Genomic DNA, 16,642 nt, shown 5'->3' on the forward strand with positions numbered 1-16,642 from the left:
TTTTCTGACGGCAGCGTAAGCACGGCTCATGGGTTGACTGTGCGTAGCCGGGAACTACAGTTCCCAGCATGCAGCCTGTACCCGGATCAAAGAAGACAGCAGTTCCGGTTGGTGTGGTTTTTTTTTCACTGAAGACCAAACAAAAGAGCTGATTCTAAAGGTAGAGTTATTTAAATTACACATGGTGCGAATTTCATCCTCCGGTTTATAAATAACATTTGTTTAGTCACCACTGGAATACTCAATTGTAACCTTTAATATATATTTTATTACGATATTCTGGCTTCTCAATGTTATCCGGTTGCTAGGTGATGTTAGCAATACAAACCTTTTCCAGCGAGTATGTGGAGAAAGACTTAGCAACAGAGTGTAGACAGGGGAGTGCCAACAAGTACAAGATTACTGGTTGATCGGCCAAAGCTAATTTGCTCCTACCGGATCTCCCCTGCTCCGTCCGTTCTTTTTCTTTTGCTGTCTTTTTCTGGACTCTTAGCCCCTGAGGCGAATCCTGGAGCAGCGGCAGGTGCAGGCAGCGAGTCCCTGGCGGAGACCGGCACGGGAGAGGCAATCCTGGAATTTAGCTTGGAGTAGCTGAGTGCTGGGACAGAGCAATCTAGAGGCTTGGAGCGGGGACGGCTGTTGGACTGGGGTCTGGTGCAGGGGGTCGGACCATGTGTGGAGGCCCAGCGCTGAGTTGCTGCAATATAATGTCTACTTGAATTTTTTTCCGGACTCTAATGTCAATCCTTTAATGATGTCGTATTTCTAACTCACTTTTTAAACTCAGTGAGGTAATGCAACTACTTTTTATCAGAAATAAGAACCACTGGCTATTATTCATTCCTCTTTTGTATCTATGATTTGTACCTAGTACTTGTACCTAAGATGGTGCCATAAGAGGCCGACATTGTAAAAGCTTTTCATTGTAATTCTGCAATGGAGTACACATGATAATAAAGGATACTCTATTCTATTTTTACCAAAACATTTTGATATCCAGTCAGTAATTAAATTCAGTACTTAAAATATGGAAATGTGCTGCAGTTTTTGTTCAATATTAAATAAACACTAATGTATCAATTTGCAAACTCAAAAATTAAGGTTAAAAGCTAAATTAGGGATTAAATAAAAAGTTGCAGATGCTGGAATTCTAAACTAAAAGTAGGAAGTACTGGTAAAACAATTGGGTTAATCAACACCTTGGGTTTATCACTGACAAGAAATGAACTGGACCAGTCATATAATTACTGTGCCTACAAATCATGTCAGAGGCTAGGAATCCTACAGATAGAAACTTCCCTCCTGACTCCCCACAGAATTTTCACCATCTCCAAGGTGCAGATCAGGTGTGATGGAAAAATCCACACTTACCTGGATGAATGCAGTTCCGACTACACTCAAGAAGCTTGATACCATCCACAACAAAGCAGTTGCTTTAGCTCAACTAAACTTACCTGCCTTTGAATTATACCTCCTGATATCCTTACTTAATAAAAAGTCAATAATGTAAATCTTGAAAAATTCATTTGATTCAGCATCAACAGACATTTACAAGAGACAATTCTAGATTTCTGCTAAACTTTGTGTAAAGACATATTTCCTGATTTTACTGTTAAATGAGCAAGTGCTAATTTTAAGATTGTCATGTTTTGAATCCCACTTCCGTAGACAATGTTTTCTCTATCCACTCTACTGAAATCCGCTATCAGTGGGAGCAACAAACATTTATTTAATGTCTTTTACACAATTGTGCTACACAGGAGAACTCATTCTCAAATTTGAATTTAGTAAGTGTGCAGATGACACAAAAATTGGAGGTGTTGTGGACAGTGAAGAAGGTTAACTTGGGGTACAACTGGACCTTGATCCGATGGGCCGAGGACTGGCAGATAGTATTTAATTTAGATAAATGAGAGGCATTGCATTTTGGAAAGGCAAATCAGGACAGGACTTACACAGTTAATGGTAAGGTCCTGGGCAGTGTTGCTGAACAAAGAGACCTTGGAGTGCAGATTCGTAGTTCATTGAAAGTGGTGACCAGGTAGACAGGATAGTGAAGAAGGCATTTGGTATGCTTGCCTTTATTAGTTAGTGCATTAAGTATAGGAGTTGGGAGGTCAAGTTGCGGCTGTACAGGACATTGGTTAAGCCACTTTTGGGATACTGCATTCAGCTCTGGTCTAAACTTGAAAGGATTCAGAAAAAAATTACAAAGATGTTGCCAGGGTTGGAGTACTTGAGCTATAGGGAGAGGGTGGGTAGGCTGGGGCTATTTCCCCTGGAGTGTCGGAGGCTGAGGGGTGACCTTATGGAGGCTCATAAGATCATTAGGGGCATGGACAGGATAAATAGCCAAGGTCTTTTTCCCAGGGTGAGGGAGTCCAAAACTAGAAGACATAGGTTTAAGGTGAGAGGGGAAAGATTAAAAAGACACCTAAGGGGCAACTTTTTCACACAGAGGGTGGTGCATGGCAGACAATGGAAGATTGGTGCTTTGCTTTCTAGGCAAGGACCTAAAAAGTTCTGGTGAACAGAGTGGTGCAGGGGAGGGCTATGCTCTTCCCCAGGATCAGAAGAAGACCCTACCTAGTGTTGGGTTTAAAAATATCTTCAAACCAGATTGTTAAGGATTAATTGGACATGACAATGAGTAATTGAAGAAAGTGGAAAACTACATAGAAAGCAGGCCTAGTGCAAATACAGCCTGTTTTGGCTGGAAGGTAACTGCACTGACCTTGGGCCTGGGAAACAGACAGTTTTTGTGGAGTTAATACAAAAACACCTGGAGTTATTTTTGCAGAATGAAATGCCTGGAAAAGTACTGAAAGTACTAAGAAATAGTAATGCAACACATAACATTAGATTCAGAGCAGTACTATATTGGGGACTTTGACCCGCTCATTGAATTTTCACCTTCGTGCTGGGTTTGTAAGACCACTGCCATGAAACTTGAAATAGATCTCCAAGTACCACCACCACCAGTCCCTGACAAGCCAAAAGTCAATGAAAAATGTTTGCCTATGTATATAAAGTAGATTGAGTTAATAGAGTTACTCATTAATTTGTATATATTAAGTTAATACAATTGCAATGTATTCACATGTTTTCTTGTTTTCATTTTGATCAGATTTTAAAGAATCCAGTAGGTACTCTCAGCCAAATAACACACACTGCCAGCAGGTTTTGAGATCACCACCTAAGTCAATGCAATCTCCAAAATCCACAAAAATGTTCAGCAATACCACAAGAAAATCAATGATTTTCTCTGCCAAGGGAAGCATCACCATCTTCTCTCTGATACCTCACACTTACTCCATCTCTGCTATTGTACCAAGATTCATGTTCCACCACACTCTTGTATGTAATAACTTCCCGCCCTCACTCACACCCACTCAATTCCCCCAATACTATTAAAACCGCATGGCCTCTGCATCCAGTGAGGTGCCTCCAATCTGCACAATTGAATTCCCAACCTTCCCTCCCAAAGCATTCACCCCTGAAACACGCCCCACCTTGATTTTTAGTGATGGACCCCCAAGATTGACCACAGCCCTGTCTTTGACAAAGTTGGATAGACACTGCTGATTGACCATGACTAAATCCAATACTGACTTCCTGTGACTCCACGGACCAGTTGAACTGGGCCCCCAAAGCTAACTATGGCCTACTTCCCAAACAGTAGAGGTATGGGCTCCCTGACTGCCCCAAGTGGCCAGCTGAGCATGCTTAAACCCAGGACTGATCTTGGAGGCTGCCCTTACTGTGTTGGGACACCCTGAATGAAAGCTGACTCTTTTGGCAACGGAGAACTGTTCCCCTTAGGCATTGAAACATGGCCTTTACTTGAAGTACATGCAGTGTATTTGGCATGAACACCACTGGCACATGGTGTAGGTGTGAGACTTACAAAGCACGGTGAGGCCCACATCATTGACTGGTTGCTGCTGACAAGCATGACAAGTTGCCTGGTTTTGTGTCTGTGCTAAACAGCACGGCAAGACAGAAGCACTGTCAACCTGTAAGGTCTGGCTGAGCGGACAAAGTGGAAAAGGACAAGGCAGAGATACTGTGAACATTCAACTAGGCACAAAGTTAATAAGTGCTATGAGACCAAGCAAAGATCCTGAGAAGTACCCTAGTCCAATCCATGGGTTGGGTACCTGTTTCTATGCACAGTGTCCTAGCAACAGCAGACCAATGAAAGCTGCCAGCATGCTACAAAGTGCTAAACATATTGTAAGTGGATCAGAGAATTGCTGAAAAGGTGCAATGATGTTGATATGTGTCAGATGTCAAGGTCCATGGATTTGGGCAATGCTTACAGTCACTGTCCATGGAATGTGCCCTGAGATGTTGGTTTCTGGTGTCTAAGGACCAAGTAGTGAGCTGGAGTCACCAGGTAACCACTCCAACTTTCATGGCAGGAATTGTCAGCTGGAGGAACATCACACTGTGTTACTGCTGTTGTTCCTCCAGCTCCACACTGTGTTGTCTCTGACAACAGCATCTGCAGTTCTTGCTATCTCTGAGGAATTGTCAGCTGTCAAGTTTCTATCCCCTGGGTGGGAGAATGGAAAACTGCCATTACTGAGGTGAGATTAGCTAATAATGAGATGCTAATACATGCCACAATGTGCAGATAAGCAAGAATAGTGAGAATCACATTTTGCTGTTAAACACTTGGATGGAAAGTAGGACTTTTTGCTCCTGATGTGATTTTACTTGCTAATGCCCTCGTCATGGAGGGGCTGAGAAAATTCCAGCCATACGTTTAAATTACTGGCTTGGAAAGTGACTATTCAGTGCTATGGAAGTTGAGGAGTCTGGTATTTTAACACCTCTATTGTATCACCCTTCATGCAACTGAAACGCATGGAACTCATCTAAACTCATGGGAATACAAGCCAAGGTTATGCAACCTGTCATCATAATTTAACCCTTTAAACCCTGTTATCAGTCTGGTGAATTATTTCCAAGGATAATATATCCTTTCTGAGAAGTGGTGACCAAATTGAATATGATACTCCAGATGAGAACTAATCACAACTCCCAATCTTTCATATCCTAGCTCCATTCCATTAGTTTTCAAGTGCACCGTTTGAAATTTACCACTCTTCATGCTCTATATACACGATACCTAAATCTATTTGCTCCTCAACAGCTCCTAGTTTCTATAATCAGGAAAATATTCCAATTTGTCTTTCTTGGAGGCTCCCCTGCGTTGTCATAATGAACTTGGTTTCACATAGTTTAGAGCCACTCACTTGTCCAGACTACACAAGTTACAGTGCATTAACATAAGAACATAAAAGCATAAGTACGTAAGGTAAAGGGGCAGGAATAGACCATCAGCCCCTCAAGCCTGTGTTGCTATTATTCTGTGCGATCATAGCTGATTTTCTGCCTCAACTCAACCAATCTCCTTGTTCCTCATATTTCTTGATGCCCTCAAAAACCATTGTCTGCCTCAACCTCTGAATGTAATCAGTAGAATAAAATGTTCAGAGTCCTTTTTTCAGAATTTTCCTGAAATCCAAAAATTCACTCCCCTCTCTATGAAGAAATGTCTCCCCATTTCAGCCCTGAATAATCAACCCCTTATGCTGAGACTGTGCCCCTGTGTTCTAGATACCCCAGTCAGGGGAAACAACCTCTCAGTTCTTCCTTCAGAATTTTGCATAATTCAACAAGATCAATTCTGATTCTTCTAAACGTCAGAAAGAATGAGCCCAATTCACTAAATTTATCATCCCAGGAATTAATTTGGTGAACATTCACTGTTTGTCTCCAATATGGGTGTATCCTTCCTTAAATATGGGTCTATACTTTTGCTTTTGAGACAGGATTGGGAGTTGAATCATTTCCTGATGTCATTACCTGCCTTCTGCTTCAACTATAGGATCAGGTTATTCTCTCAAGTAAGTTGGGGACAGGATGCAGATAGACTACAGTCTCTGAAAGCAGGCTTGAGGCAAGAATATGCAGCATAAATGAGACAGCTGGGTAAGAATGCCGATCTCAGTGTACTAGAACAATAACCTTGTCTTACTCTTTACTGTTTGGGATCCTAGCACCTCACACCTCACATTTTTAACATCTGAGCCGCTCCATACATCCTCTAAATCCCCTTGCCCATATCCCTTCTATATCCAATCACCTGGTATTCACGATGTACAAAACTCGTGAAGCCCATAATAAAAGCAAAATAATGCAGATGTTGGAAACCTAAAACCAACGCTGAATGCTGGAGAAGCTCAGCAAGTCTGGAAACATCTCTGAAGAAAAAAAACGGAGTTAGTATTTTATATCTGGTATGACTTATTCAGAACTTTATACCCCCATAATAATACTGGCAGTTCTTTGAAATGCTCATGAAACTGTCAAAATAATCAAACCTACATTCAAACTCCTCCTGAACAAAAATCTTACACCTCTTAAGATCATACAAAACTATTAATCAGACACAGCTGTGTCAACAACCCCTTCTATCTGAATTCATGAGTGTTTTTGAAATTCAGCCAAGCACAAATAATGAGTTTTCATTGTACAATGGTGTCAACAAATAGCTGAATCCATAAAAATCTTTGAAGTTCCCTGAGCAAATTAACACAGGTTAAATAATCTCAAAGAATGGAATGTCTGACTCTATGGCTGTTGAAAATGAAATGGGTTTTGTTTTATGGTGCATTGGCATATTAAAGTACCAGCAGCATGGGTTGATTCTGTCCTTTTGAAACCTTAGATAATTGTCATTCAGATGACTGGTACTTCTCGAAAGATGGAAAATATCTACATAGCCCTGTTGTGAATTAGAAACATCCAACAGTTCATGCTGGTTATAGCACCAGTGGCTACAACCAACACTGGTAGTACAGAAGCAGAAGATCTGCTTTAATTTTGAAACTGTTTTGGTAGATATTGTGTTCTTAGGGGCACTTGATTTTCCTGCTTAATTCACCATTGATCCACTCAATCTTCCGTCTTGGTTTGCACTTTAAGGAGAGCCATAATTGACGGCACGGTGGCTCAGTGGTTAGCAATGCTGCCTCACAGCACCAGGGACCCGGGTTTGATTCCACCCTCAGGCAACTGTCTGTGTGGAGTGTGCACATTCTCCCCGTGTCTGCGTGAGTTTCCTCTGGGTGCTCTGGTTTCCTCGCAGTCTAGATGTGCAGGTTAGGTGAATTGGCCATGCTAAATTGTCCATAGGTTGGGGGATGTGTAGATTGGGTGGGTTACAGGGGAATGGATCTGGGTGGGATGCTCTGAGGTTCATTGTGGACTTGTTGGGCTGAAGGGCCTGTTTCCACACTGTAGGGATTCTATGAAAACAAAACTAGATCTCCATGACTATGACTTTCTTAATGCTGTTTCTGTATTCTAGTTTTTTCCAGATAAAAGTGTATATTTTCCTCTCTCTCTTATCTCTTCTGCCTTGAAGATTTGCTGGGATAGCACCTGATTTTAAATGAAAATGAAAATTTGGGTTAAGTTGCTGGATCAATGCTATTGAAAATATATTCAAATTCAGATATCAAACATCATGAAATATGTTGCCTATAAATTCATAATGACAGTTTCAGCACTGTCATTTGATATTTCCATACAGCATTAATAATCACTCTACCAGTAATTTCAATCTGAAGTTAGAAGCTAAGCAATACACTCAACATTATAACTCTTACTGCATGTTATGCTTCTGCCCCCCAGTGGTACAAAGGCAGTTACAAGTAAGTCAAAGAAAAGTTTTGTTTTTTTTCAACATGATGCTGCTTGCTCCATATCAGAATAAGTGGTTAATTTATTTTCTGAGAACTACATTTTCTGTTTCAACAAAACAGCTTAAAACTTAAATGCGTAAATGTGCAGATTTCAGTAACAACTTGCATTAATATACCAACATTAATATTGTTAAACATTCGAAGGTGCTTCTGAAAGGCTAAATAAAAGAGAAATAGCACTCAGCCCAAGCAGATACACGAAGGTGTGGCAAAGTTTTATCAGCAAGGTAAGTTTTAAGGAAGATATTAAAGAAGGAATACAAGTGGAGAAATTTAGTGAGGGAATTCCAGAGCATTGGACCTGGGTGATCTTAAAACTCAGCTATCAGTGATGGAGGGAGGGGAGGATGCTCAAGGAAATGGAGAATTCAGGGAGGGTGCTCTAGGCCCACAGAAGGTTACAGAAGGGGTATGGAAGATGTCTGGTTGTGTGAGGGATGAAAACTAAGGGCTCTAACTGCAAAGAGAAGAACTGGGCTGATGTGCCAGCAAAAGGAGGTGGACATTTGTACTTTACCTCCCCGCTGCTCACTCATCTCAATTTGCACTTCAGGAGAGGCATAATTGAAAAACAAAGCACTAAGCCCATTAACAATGAAACTCCTCAATTACATTTTTATCACTTTCAAGCTCAAATATTCCAATGCTGCCCTGACTAGCCTTTCAACTTCTACAGTCTTCCAAGTGACATGTTTGTCCAAACTAATACAAACTAAAACAAAGACAAAGTGCTGGAGAAACTCAGTGGGTCTAGCAGCATCTATAGAGAGAAAGATAGAGTTAACTTTTTGAGTCCAGCAATCCTTTATCTGAACTGAAAACAGCTGGAAAAGGTGGCAATATATTGTAAAAAATGTGGGTGCTTCATCAGAATTGAAAACCTGTTAGTAGATCTCTTAATAGGGTGAACAAAATGGCGGGGTGGTGCCGAGGCAAGGGGAGTAAAACAGAGTATTACAGCTAACCGGCACTTACCATATAGGTGTATTTTAAAGGGTATGCTGTAATCAATGTTCCGTCTACCACTTCAAGTTTCTGCATCTAACAATTGGTGTCCGCACTGATTGGACAAGACTGCATCTCAGGGCTGCTTGTTTACTTTCCTAGCACTTGTAGCATCTGATACCAGTCCAGGGTTTAGCCACAGTCAGACATCCGGTTGGGGTGATTTTGGTTAGGGGTCCACACCTCTGAAGTCCAGGGAGTTGGTCATGGTTCAATCAGTCTGGGGGATAGGGCTGTGATCTGGGAAATATACAGGCATCCACCAGGGATCTGAGCACTTGTTGTCTAGGGATGTCCGTTTAGGCCACTGAAAGGGGTGGGCCAGTCTATCTGGTCAATTCAGAAAAACTAATGGGTACCCAAGGTGGGTGAGGACTGAACAAGGTTTGGCTGTGGGAAGGAGATTCAGGAACTTACTTATGGGGATTGCAGGCTGCAAACTGCAGGGAACGGGGCATGAGTATTTATAAGGGGATGTTACAGTAAAGCATGGATAGGAATGGGGTAATGAGGTAGCAGAGTATGTTTGTCCATGGTTGGGAGGCCCTGGCATCTGGGGGACACAATGTATGAATAATTGGTATTGTCACCTCATGTGCCAGAGACTAGGGAGGAAAGGTGGGCAGGTGAAGGCTCACATTAACAGATTGATGAGGTCCTGGGGAGTTGCAAAGCTATGGGATTTATGAGATGGTCTATCAGGAAAGGGATCTAGCTGGTCTCACCAACATATAGAGCATTTACTGTCACCATCCATCATGCTGGAAATTGAAAGTAGGTAGTGGAATGGAAAGTGACCACATCCAGGATGGATGGGGTAAGTGTCCTGACCTGTGGGATCCCTAACCCCTCGCGATTCTAATGCATTGTCTCCATGTGTGCTAAACACCTCCCAGTCCCAGACATTGCTGACTATTCATTCACACCAACAATTTTGGTCACAGAGGTCAGGGGAAAAAGTATCGATGTTTTAAAAAGAGGGGCAATGGTGCGAGCATAACCCATTATCCTAATTAAGTTTGTTTGTCTTGCATCTACTTGGGACAGCAGGCCCTCAACATAGGCATCAATGCATGGTAGATTCTGTGTAGACATGAAGTTAGCCATCATGCTGGCAGTTACATTCAGGGCTATACAGAGAGTCAAATAATCAGATAAAGTACAATAACACTCAAATTTGTATAAACGTGATACTTCATATACAGTGTACTGTCATGCCACCACCAAAAAGCCCTCAATAGGTTTTTCTATTTCTTTCCCATCCACTCCATCTTGGTGTTGTCCCAAGTTCCGTGGATGAGGCACATGGAGCCTGTTCAGTATGGGTGCTCTTTGGTCTTGGAGGTATGGTTGGCAGCACTGGTATTTGTGTCTGTACAGCCCTCTCATGCTGAAAGTTTTCTTGTCTGTGGCAAGTGGACCCTCCTTGGCTGGAACTTTCAAGGGTCAGAGGAGGGTAAGCAGGGTAGAGAGTCCAGTCCCCTCTGAAAGTGTCCTAAGATATCTAAGTGTGGTCAGGGTGCCTTCTATCTCTGCCCTGTCTTCTTGTGAGAAAGAGGCAACTGGAGTACTCACAGGTCTTCCCCTGCGACAGTCAGAACCTTCTCCTTGTAAAGCGTGAGGAGTGTGACAGGGGTATCCCTTTGCCCTCCTGGGCCTTTTCTACTCTGTTGTCAGTTGTCTTTTCCTGAAATGCAGGGAATGGAGGGACTAAATAGGCTGAAAATACGTGGCATGTTGGTGCAGGCGGTCAAAAGGTGATTAGGTGTTTTTTGCAAGTGAGCAAGCAGGACACAGGTCTTGCAGGGATAGTTTGTGGGAGGTTAGGGGGATAAGAAAGAGTGCAGGAAGATGTTGCAGGCAATAGCAACAGTGGCAGAGCATGATCTTTAGTGGGAGGTGTGTGCAATAGCAGAGATATGAGGAAGCAGAGAGAAGAGTGTAGTACTTACCCTGGTGCAGCCAAAATGATAATTGATCTTCTCACAGCACTGCTGGCCATTTCTCCGTGCCATGAAATCCTCAAACCAAGGTCAGGGTCAGGTGTCACGGCCTCCTCTGCCAGTCCTTAGGGATGAGAATGCACCTCCTCTGCAACAACCTTTCCACCAGGACCTCCAAGTCCCTGTCAAAGCATCACAGCATCATCTTCGCCTTCTCCAGTATTTTCACATTGTGTCCATCACCAGGCAGGTCATCTTCGGAAAGCCAATGATCATCTGGGTTTACAGCAGCCTTTAAATATGGTGCAGTAACCAGGGATGCTAGTCTTTTGGCAGATACCTGCTGAATGGTGAGTTGTTCTGGGAATGGCTGTGATGAAATGGGGATAGAATTGGATGAGAGGGAATGCTATAGGCGTGGGGAGGGCGGTTAATGAGGTGAACTTGGTTGGATACGACAAGAAATTCCACGGAGTCTTGCAGATTGGTTGGTTGGCAGAAAACAGACAGTATGCATAAATTTATCCTTGTCTGGAAAGATGAGTTAAATCCTGGAGAGGACTGTGGTGGGGCTTCAATTTGTTACAGTTCATATCAATGACTTAGATAAGAGGAGTGAAGATATGGTGGCTAAACTTGCAGGGAACATCAAGATAGGTAGAGAAGCATGTTGTGAAGAAGTTGAAGACATAAGGAGGTTCCAGACAGATATAGATAGGTTGAGTGAATGAGAGCGAAAATCTAAAATGTTTTGTTTTCTCTCGTGGGATTGGGCTCTGCCCAATTTACCAGCTGATCAATATCAGACTGTAGCCTGAGACATCCTCTTCACTACCAACAACACCATCAATTTTTGTGTCATCTGCAAACTTATTAATTACACCTTCCAAGAAACTTCCAAGTCATTAATGTAAATAACAGACAGCAAAGGTCCCAGCACTGAACCCTATGTTACACCTCTGGTCACAGACTTCCAATTATAAAACAACTCTTCACCATCACTCTTTGCCTTCTATTTGTAAGGCAATTTTGGATCCAGTTTGCCAACTTGCCTTGGATCCCATGGGTAATAACCTTTTGGAGCAGCTTTCCATGTGGGATCTTGTCAAAGCTGATGTATATCACATCAACTGCATTATCCTCATCAATATATTTAGTCACCTTTTCAAAAATCTCAATAGTCAGACAAGACCATCCTCTCTCAAATCTGTGCTGACTATTCCTGATCATTCTCTGCCTTTCCAAGTACTGATTAATCCTGTCCGTCAAACTTTATCCAATAATTTTCCTACCACTGACGTCAGACTAACTGGTATGTAATTACCTGGCCTTTCCTGCTGCCTTTGTTGAACAAGGGACCATGTTAGCTATCCTCTAGTCATTTGGCATTTCACCTGTAACCAGAAAACTATTAAATATATCCATCAGGGCACTCCCAATCTCCTCCCTTGCCTCCCATTGCAGCCTGAGATGCATCTCATCAGGCCCTGTGGATTTATGCACCTATATGCCCACTAAAACATCCAATGCCTCCTCTTTATTGATCTTAATATGTTCTCGAACTTCACTATCCCAACTGAAATCCCTGGCCACAAAGTCTTTCTCCTCTGTGAACACGCATGAGAAGTATTTATTTAAGACCTCACCCACATCATAGCCTCCACAAATAGGTTGCCCCTTTTGATCTCAAATAGATCCGACCCTTTCCCTGATAATCCTCTTACTGTCAATATACATATAAAAATCCTTGGAGATTTTCTTGATCCCATCTGCCAAAAATATTTCATGGCTACTTTTTGCTCTCCCGTTTTGTAAATAATCCTGAATAGTCTTGACACGGTGATGTAGAAAGGATGTTTCATCTTGTGGGTCAGTTTAAAGGCCATTTTAAAGTTAGAATTTGACCTTTTATGATAACAATGAGGAGGATTTTTTTTCCTCGCAGCGGACTGTGCGATCTAGGAGCTCTCTGCCTCAGAATGTGGTGAAAATGGGATCACAAGACTTTTTATAAGTGGAGATAGATTCCTTTTCGGGAAGGTTACTAGAGGTAGGTGAGAATGTGAAATTCAAAGCATAGATAGATCCATTATGATCTTGTTGAATGGTGGAGCAGGCTCAGGAAGCAAATGAGCTATTCCTGCTTCATGTTCCTAGATTCTTCACCAGGTTGAGGTTCACGAATCAGCTTCTTAAAAGTGCAGAAATAATTTCAGGTAACTATAGGAAAATGACAGAGGATTTTCTGCTGAAAGTTGTAATCTTGACTAATGATCTGTTGACATAAATTAAAACCCCACCATGTAGCTGAGGATTTTAAGTTCAGTTAGTTAGATAATTATGCATTAAAAGCTAATACCAACAATGCCACACAGATAGCTCCTAAATTGTCCTAAAAACTTATCTGATGCACTAATGTCCTTTAGAGAAATAAGTCTGTCATCCTACCTGATTGATCGTACCTAAGTATGTGACTCCATACGTACTGCAGTGTGGCCTCTGAAAGCCACTCAGTTGTCAAAAAGGTGACATGCCACAATTTTGTTAATGGCAGATGAGCAGTAAATACTGGCTTTGCCGACATTCATGAATGATTACTTTTTTTAAGGGTGCCCTAATGGGACTGTGGGCTGATTAGCTCAGTTATCTAGATGCCTAGTACATGGCTCAGAATAATACCAATAGCATGTGTTTGATTCCCATTCGTGTTGAAGTAGGCTTGGCACCTAAGTTCTCGCCGTGCCCCTGAAAATGTAAGGTTATGGCAAGGCAAAGCACCACAGACAACAAATGCCAAGGAAATGGCTCAGGATGAAGCATAAGTGGACAAGTCAAGAACTTTCCTTTAAGCAGAGTGCTCATGAATGAATTAATTGATAGGACTTGCAATTAATACTCAATGCTACATGATAGTTATAGTAAGAACTGCCGATGCTGGAGTTAGAGATAACACAGTGTGGAGCTGGAGGAACACAGCAGGCCAGGCAGCATCAGAGGAGTAGGAAAGTTGACGTTTCGGGTCGGGACCCTTGGGTCCTCTGATGTTGCCTGGCCTGCTGTGTTCCTGTAGCTCCACACTGTGTTATCTCTTGCTACATGATACTTCAGTAATTCATATTTGGAATATTGTATCCAAATTTGTTTGTTACATTTGGCAAAAATATGGCACACAGTTGGCCAGTTAAATCTTAATTATTTGGATAAGATTCAAGGTGTGTTGTTATTTACTTTGGAAATATACATAATGGATATTAATAAATGGTGAAGCATCAGATGCCAATCAGTTAGGTACAATATTGGAAAAAAATATGGATAGTAGAACTAAATGTCACACATTAAAAACTTTAGGTGAAGATCTAGTTTGTAAGTTACATATCTGAATCCTAGTTTATTTAGTTGTTTATTGTGGGTTCATTTTCAAATGTGTATGAAGTCAACTGACACGGATCATATGCGTATAGAGCAATGGAATAAAAGGAGAATCTTGCAAGTTGTTAAACACATGACAAATGTTAAGATGCACTATTCCGTCTAAATATTTTTCTACATTTTATTTTTAATTACTCACTTTTGAAAAATGTCAGCAGTTTTACTTGCAGGTCTCTCTGGACTTGTATTTTACATAAATTATATTGTTCCATTTTAATGGTTCATGCTTTGAAATGGATGTTCATCTATTTTATTTGTATCCCACTAAATACTGGTGTTGATTAGTCAATTTTGGAAAGGTAGGAGTTCTAATTGAAATGATGGGTAATATTTTATCATCCCACCTTCTTGGCAGGGAAGACATTTAATCAGGCAGGAAGGTGGAAGGTCTTCCCTGATAAAGTCTTGGCGGCATGATGGTTCAGTATTTACTTCTGCCGCCTCACAGCGCCAGGGATCTGGGTTCAATTTCAGCCTTGAATGACTGTCTGTGTGGAGCTTGCATGTCACACCGGTTGTCTGCATGAGTTTCCTTTGGGTGCTCTGGTTTCCTCCCACAGTCCAAAGATGTGCAGGTTAGGTGGATTGGCTGTGCTAAATTGCCCCATAGCATCCAGAGATGTGTAAGCGAGATGGGCTAGCCATGGTAAATGTAGGGTTATGGGGATAGGGCAGGGTAGGATGGTCTTCAGAGACCAAATGGCCTCTTTCCACACTGTTGGGATTCTATGATTCCATGGTGGAAAGTTTTGAGAATGGCCTTCCTGACCCACTGTCAGATGAACTTCTTAAGTGGCAAATTAATGCCCACTTAATGGCATCTTCTTACTACCACTGGTATTAAGCCAACGGTGAGCAAGCTCATCAACACACTGGGAACACGACGTACAAAACTGTGCAGGTTGCCTGTGGTATCCTGGGAAGAGGGGTGTTGATGATCCCTTATTCAAAAACACTCAGTAGAAAGGGGAGGTTCTTCTGAAAGCCAACCACCCCTCACCTTTGCTGTTGTCCATCTATGCCTTGTCCTTCACAGATTGCCTGTTGTCACCACTTACTGTTAATCTGGGTTGCTGCATGATCCTAGCTTCTGGCAAGTGTCTTCATAGCAGTAGTGGTTATTGCCTTCCTGGTCACACTGCTGTCAAAGACAGCTGCTAGCTTGAGATTGTGACTTCCCACCCCAGGGTTATGATCTCATAGCAGGCCCACTAGTGACCTCTCAGTTGCATGATTTGCACATAACACTGGCAGGCTTTCCCAAGGAGACAGGGATTGTTTCTCACCAGATGTCCAGCTGGTAGCCAAGACTTTCTTTGCCTGTATTGAATTACCTCCAACGTATTTTTTGCACTGACTAGAATATTTAAATAATTGGCTTTACATCGAATTTGCAACACAGCAAGAATTGTTCTAAGCCAGAGTTGATCCTCCACACAAACCACCTCCCACTCTGACTATTCCTTTGTCCTACAGATGTGTCTTCTTATTCCCTTTTCCCTCATTTGCATCAAAGGTCCCCTTAAATGTATCGGTATTATCTATTTCAACATTCCCATGGCATGGAGTTTCACATTCTTAGCACTCTCAATGTTACGAAACTCTTATTAAATTATTTATTTGATCTATTAGATCTATCTTGGGACCAGTTAGTTAGATGGCTTGTGTTGGTTTAGAATGATACTAACCTCAAGGGTTTGATTGCTGTTCTGTCTGAGGTAAACTGGGAACTTTCCTCGTTGCCTTGTTCCTGATGATGGAATGCATTTGCAAATTACAAACCTGACAAGACAACATTTAGGATGAAGTATCAGCAGATAATAAGCCAGATATATGCCTTTGGGCAGAGCACTCATGAATGTTATATTTACGCCCAATTTGACTCACATGTGGAAACATTTTATCTACATTTGCTCTGTCAGATTCCTAATATACTTAAAGAACTGTACCAGACTTAATGTTCTGTATCTTAATCTGTATCTTAATGTTCTCCTTTCCAGAAACGGTGACCCTGCTGGTCAACACTTCCTGCTAGTCATATCCTCTCAATTCTGGTCTCATGTTTAATTATTTTTCTTTGCTTCCTCTAGTATCCTTCAGTATCCTTTCTGTAGAAGGGAGGCACTATAATCCAAGTATTGTCTTCCTGAGATTCTATTTAAATGTAAAATTACCTCCATGCTGCGAGAGTGAAAGCGAATGGTCCAGCCCTTCCGTGCCAGCAGCACACTTAGCCATTTGTTGTTGTTTAACAGTATAACAGTAGAGTTCTGAGGAAGGGTCACTGGACCTGAAACATTAACTCTGTATTTTTTCTTCACTGATGCTGCCAGACCTGCTGAGCTTTTCCAGCAACTTTGTATAACAGCACTGTAACTTCTCGGAACTAACTTAATACTAGTAACTAGTTGTTACAATTTGCTTGAAAGGGATCTGCAGGAGACTTTGCTGATGGTCCACCAGAGCATGGAAACTTGAGCTGAT

General features: G+C 41.8%; 1 long non-coding RNA gene across 1 annotated transcript; it reads left to right on the forward strand.

The window, feature by feature from the left end:
• Positions 1 to 96: 96 nt before the first annotated feature.
• LOC125486571 lies at positions 97 to 16,642 on the forward strand. Its single transcript, XR_007265211.1, has 3 exons — positions 97 to 160; positions 12,675 to 12,779; positions 16,588 to 16,642. It is a non-coding gene; the product is annotated as an uncharacterized LOC125486571 (long non-coding RNA).

Source organism: Rhincodon typus, chromosome 2 (assembly GCF_021869965.1).
Source record: "Rhincodon typus isolate 14 chromosome 2, sRhiTyp1.1, whole genome shotgun sequence".
NCBI lineage: Eukaryota > Metazoa > Chordata > Chondrichthyes > Orectolobiformes > Rhincodontidae > Rhincodon > Rhincodon typus.